This window comes from Cariama cristata, unplaced genomic scaffold (assembly GCF_000690535.1).
Source record: "Cariama cristata isolate BGI_N322 unplaced genomic scaffold, ASM69053v1 scaffold6364, whole genome shotgun sequence".
Taxonomy (NCBI): Eukaryota; Metazoa; Chordata; class Aves; order Cariamiformes; family Cariamidae; genus Cariama; species Cariama cristata.
Genome location: NW_009611138.1, coordinates 31,426 through 37,709, shown reverse-complemented (window position 1 = coordinate 37,709; position 6,284 = coordinate 31,426).

The following is a 6,284-nucleotide window of genomic DNA, read 5'->3' as shown; positions in this document are numbered from 1 at the left end:
GAAGAGGGGAGAAGGGAAGAGGGGAGAAGAGGGGGGCAAAAGGCAAACGGATTCCATAGCTGTCAAGAAGCATGCAAGTGACACAGGAAAAGTCTGCCCCAACAACTCTCTTCCCCAATAGCTTCTGGCCTCATGTATCACTGGTGCTGGCACCGACTGTGATTTATCTGAGGGTGCAGTTCATGAAAATATAGCATTACCCCAGGTGAAATGAGGCTTGGTGTCTTCTGAGGGATTTTTGCTAGCGCACTAATATTACTGTGGTGAGGAATCAGAATGATGTGATTTGAGCAGGACTAGAAATTGTAACTGTAAAGATGATCCATTAAAAGTGAAAGACCATAAGAACTACAAGCCACAAAGACTACAGCCAAAAGCACATCATGAATTGTCCAGTGTCATATTTAACTGCCATCTGCTATACATGAATTCCAACTCTCCTGAATTTTCCCCTTAATATTCTTATAAGTGTACAACCTCTCTCCCACAGAATAAAAACACAATGTCTACAAACAAGATCATAACAGTGTATAAAGCTCCCTGAAGACAGATGGACTAGAAATATAGTCAGCGACAACCACAGCTGCTAAAATTCAGCAGCTATAGTAAAAATCCGTGCTTTCTAAAACCTGGCCCAGAACCAAACTCCCCCAACACAAACCTATGCAAAATAATTCATCATTAAAGTACCAAAACAACAGCTACGAGCTTTGCTACTGATTTAGCCACAGAAAAGGCAGGGAAACTATTAAAACTCCCTTTACTGACAGCAGCAGAAGACAGCTAGGGGAAAAAAGGCAACATGAAGACTTTTTCACATAAGGTTGTTGTGCTGCATGTTCTTTAAAACCAGGCAGACAACTGGGAAATACACCACCATAGGTACAGATTGGGATGGTCGGCACCTGGAGTGTCCGCTGGATGCAGCACGCTCACCCCTCCACATCCAGGAGGAACTGCGTGCTCCCAGCAATAATTACATGGAGTCTAACAACAGCCCTCATTCCTCTGGCTGGGGCAAGCAAAAAGAAGGTCACAAAAGTGTGGCATTAATGATCTTTTGACACAATAACCAGTTACCTGGAGGCAGCGATGAGAGGTGACACTCCTACTCCTCTTTTTTTTTATAATTGGAAATACACGTGGCTGCTTTCCAAGGAAGATGCGAATAAAATCAGGGCTCACTGAATTAAGTGAAAAGTTTGTATTTAAGATGGATCCTTGAAAACGCACACTTATTCTGATTAGACTTCTCAGCTTTGGCACTTCAGAGCTGCTGTATAAAAATCCCATGAAAGAAGACACGCTAGATTTTTACAAGGGGGGGAAAAAAAAATCCCTCCCAGAGTGGTGTCTATCTTAATCTTTCACAATAACACAGCAGGAAACATTTCCATGCACCAAATATCGACAGATGAGTTTCACTGAGAAGACGGAAAGATCGTGCAGGAAAATAACACAGGGTGATGTTACTCAGCTTCTCCTATTAAAACAACTCAAGACCGCATGGATGAACAAGTAAATGAGTGCTTGCTAATCTGCAGGATGACAAAAAATTGCTTTAGCCTTTTAAACTGCACCAAATACAACAGGCGAATATAATTAAAATAGGACACAGCATTAGCATTCTTGATATGGCAGGCCTACATGAGGAAGAATGCTAAGGAATATTTGGAAAAACGTTTCTACTTTAAGCCACACAAACAGTGTAATGAATTTTCCTGTTGTGGACTGGACATACCGCTTTGAAATGTTTTTTTTTGGCAAAGGCAAACACTACTAACAAAACTTTTAAGCAACCTAGGGAATCACAATGTCCTGAGGTAGTATCTCAAAACAACCATGACAGATGTACATACGGAAAGTATTTTCTATGTTTCAGCTAACAAATAGCAGACGCAGCGCCCACGGCACCTCTGGCTAAGGAATACACAAGTCCTGAATTCCTAAGCCGATTCAGTTTTGGATAACCAAGTTATATCCCTAGTCCTTCAGTATTCAGCTTACCTGGCTGCCACAGCAAGCAAATCAATAGAGTTCTATTCATTCACCGTACAAAACAGCAAATCCTACAAATTTTAGCACATAATTTTTAAGTGAGTAGTCATTAAAACTTAAACACTTACTCATTGCTTAGGAATCCGTGGAATCGACTTGACTAACAATTAATGGCTCTGGTCATCCACATAATTACTGACAGGCTGACTTCTCTGCTAAATTGAAAGCAGTTCCAGCTAATTAACTAGCAAGTGGTTCTTTAAATTCAACAAGAAAACTCATACTACCAAACCGATGAGATTGTATCAGTGTGAGAAGACTGAATGTTGGGAAACACCTGGCTTAGTTTACATAGAGACATCAATGATCTTTTTATTCTGATTTATTGAGCTCTAAACCAAGAGAGGATGGTTGCTTATCTTCCAGTGATCGTGACCTAACTGCAGTACAATGTAGGCAACAGCAATGTTCCAAAAAGTAACACTACAAAAACGAACAATGCAAACTTTCCCGAAGCTAGAAACAACTATGAGTTAAATGAAGGTGGGGCGGGGTGAGAAAGAGTGAAGGAAAACCACAATTTTCTCTGAATGCATTATTAAATGCTGAAAACCACAGTCAACAAGCTTGCAAGGAGGTTTCAGTTTGAAAACTGGCCGAGTGTGGAAATTGGCACTATAGTCACTAAAGGGGATGCAGTCAACATGCCGGAGGGTAAATCCACCTTCCAGAAGGATCTGTGTAGGCTGGAGGAAAGGCCAAGAGCAACCTCAAGAGGTCCAGCAAGGCCAAATGCAAAGCCCTGCTGCTGGGACACACTCAGCCTCTGCACAGGGACAGTCCCAGACACCAGGCTGGGGACAGCACTGCTGGGAAGGCCTTGGGGCGAGGAGAGGCTGAGGGAACAGGGCTTGTTGGTGGAGAGGAGAAGGCTTTGGGGGGACCTAAAAGCAGCCCCTCAATACTGACGAGCAGGTTACCGAGAGGACAGAGCCTTCTCGGAGGTGCGCGACAAGAGAACATAAGATTGAGCTCATAAGCTGAAAGGGGGGACATCTGACTGCATATATGGAAAAAGATTATCAGGTGGGTAACTAAGCTTTGGAGCTGTCAACATCACTTGATGACAATCATAAACTCACGACTGGCAAAACTGAAGCCTTACAAAATTGATCGCAATGACAAGGAAATCACTTGAACAGTACCATGTAATGCAGATAAATACAGTGGTCCTATCTCTGAAAAATTCATTAAAGTCACACAAGGTGGCAGACAGCATCCTCTGTCACTCAAAAGGTCTTTTATGAAAATAACCAATTACAATACAGGTCTCTAGATCACTTCTGTAACTGATAAGGTGGTAGTTTTTGGATACGTAAGTAGAGGGCTAGAAAGTCTGAATACTGAGATAATCTCTTTGCCTAGCACTTGTGAAAACGGATGTTGATGACTCTGCCCAAATTTGTTGTACAGCCTTCCAAAAACTTACTGACAGCTTGCAAAGTGCATGGGGAACAACGGTAGAATTACTAAAGCTGCATAAATAATCATATGTACTTTAAAAAATAATTCATGTAGAAGTCACCTGATGATCACTGACTGAAGGATGCTGGAAGGGAAGAAGTTCAGTAACCAACAGCTCCTTCCTCAAGCTGAAGGAGGCCGCCAAGGGCTGGAAGCTGAAGCTCCATTAACTCGGATCTCAGAGAAGACAGTTTTTTAAAGCAATTCATTGAACAACTTGAGCTCTGAATTTTGTATCATTTTTACACCTCAGAACTAGGCTGCTTTCCCAAAAGCTACAACTATGTGCTCAGATATAAGCCATAATTTAATGCAAAAATGAAGAGGTCGCTTACGAAGGAGGAGATCATAACTGTCCCTTCTAGTCTGATCTGTAACGCAAACATTCACAGCACAACTGTTTTCCAAGAATCAATAATAAGGATTTGATATCTATGATGTGATTTTTCCCTGTATCTGCAAGGCAGCAGTCATTTTTGATGAGATGACTTAATACCAGCCTACGGAACTGAACAAACTCCAGCTTTGCATTTTCAATAACCAGAGGCAGGCTTCAGATTAGCTGTTAACCTCTCGAGCAGCCACACTTAGCCTGGAACGTCAGCAAAGGGATCCCAAGATTTTAAATGTGAAACGACATCAGTGAAATACTGAGTCATCTCCTCCAGCAGAAGCACAGAAGACAGCTCAAGGTACATTTGTTTCGGCTGTTACAAGCCATATACTCCCACGCTGTCAAATGACCAAAGGCATTCTCTTGCAGTATCTGTCAGGCATAGATGTTTGTATACAAAACTACTTGTATATAGATATACATGCACATCTGTTTGTATATATATTGTGCATGTGGGCATATATATTACTTATAGACTATTTGTATAATTGTATTACACACGTAAAAATGTCTCAGGGAAAATTCATTACCATTCCCACATTAATCATATTGTGCATTGCAAGTATTTTCTTAAGAGACAGGACAGGACCACAGCGGTTTGACTTTGTAACAAAGTGCTTACATGCTACATGACATCTATGCCTGAGAGAGACAAAAACTAACTCACGCTGTAATTGTATCCTTTGAGGTTAATTGTAAAAGCATCCATTTCTCTCCCTTGCCTAATTTGTTCTCTCTAGACAGACATCATCGGTTTTGTCTTCATGTTGCTCTAAGACCTACTATGGAAAATCCAGCACTACCTGGTGCTGTCGCTATCAATTAAATACCTAAACTAAATTCAGATAAGGTCCAAAAAAGTTAACATGGCAGAATATGAATTTTACAGATGCCTGTGACGAGACTACTTAGAGTTTACTAAATAAAAAAATGTTTGTTCCAAAAATATTTTTAATTTAGAAGACTGTCAAAAAATCCACTCAACTTCCCTTTCACTTCTTCCACAGCTGCTGTTATCTGAAAAAAAAAAACCAAAACAAAACACGCTGCCATGCTATTAGTGTAGCAGTAGCTATTTTGAATGCTCACTTCTCTTTTTGAGAGAGGTGTGTTTTTAAAAGCAAGTAACATTCTTCCTTTCTGTGGATTCCCAAGATTTCCACTTTCTGAATGAGGCTGAGAGGTGCTGGATAGCGATTTCTTAGCATTTCACCCCTCTGAGAAGAGGGCATGACTCTCTGGCTGCTCTGAGGTCTAACAATTTACTCGAAGCACTGGTAAGGCTCACCTGTCACATGACACTACTAGTACTACAGGAGCATCTCTCCCCTTACAAAAACCTGCCCAGACACCAGACAAACCGCTTTCCCTCTGGCAGTGAGAGGAAATCAAGTGCCAAACTCAATACTCAGCAATAGGTGTGTAGCCTCACCATTCCCAAAGAGCTACAAATTTCCCTGGCAAGATATTGCAGAATAATTCATTCTAACAATGCAAACAAAGAAAACGATTCAACTTGCTACCTTCACTACACTGGTTTTGTTCCTTGGGCTGCATTCCCTCTGTGACTACTTTCAGTGTTTTATGGCTTGGAAGGCTTCCTGGTACTCTTTGTCAAAACGATACAACAAAACCATTGAAAAAAAACCCCTCTTGCACAGTAGGTGTCTATTAAATTTTTCTCACCTTAGTCTTACAGTCTTGTCTCAGCCCTGTGAACACTCACAAATACCAGAATGGCTACAAGATCCCACTAAACAAGAAAACAGCTAGAAAGGTGAACTTGCAATCCTGATGCTTCCTCTTGAAAAAATGAGACAAATTAGGTGCACTGCCTGACTTCGCATTTTCAACGAACTCTTCAAATCAACATTTAGCTGGAAACTTTCTTTAAGGTTAAATTCAACGAAAGTATTGGAAGAGTTTAATTAACACAAGAGATCTTGGATATGTCAAATGTAACTTTTATATGCTTTTATATGCTTGAGGTATGCCTCCACTCCTGTCTTTCAAGTGTGCCCAGATTTCTCCTGGCGTAATACAAGCATGCAACATGTAAGAGTTGTGAAGGTAAAAGTTGCATTTTGAAAGAGACGGAGAAGGATGAGATCTTTTTGCAGGCCTTCTAAGGTAAAGGCTACTCACGTAACTGCGCCAAACCAACTCACTATCATTTGCTGCACAGAACATGTACAACTTCAGGGCAAATCTCAGAAATAAGAAGGAAAAGATCATCTATTTTGGGGATACAACAGCATTATGGTTAACAATTCTAGCATATGGTGAATAACACTACTGTGTTGAGTTTACTTTCCCAAATAAAGCACATTTTGTTCAAATAACTGCTTGCTGATACGAGTCACTCAAC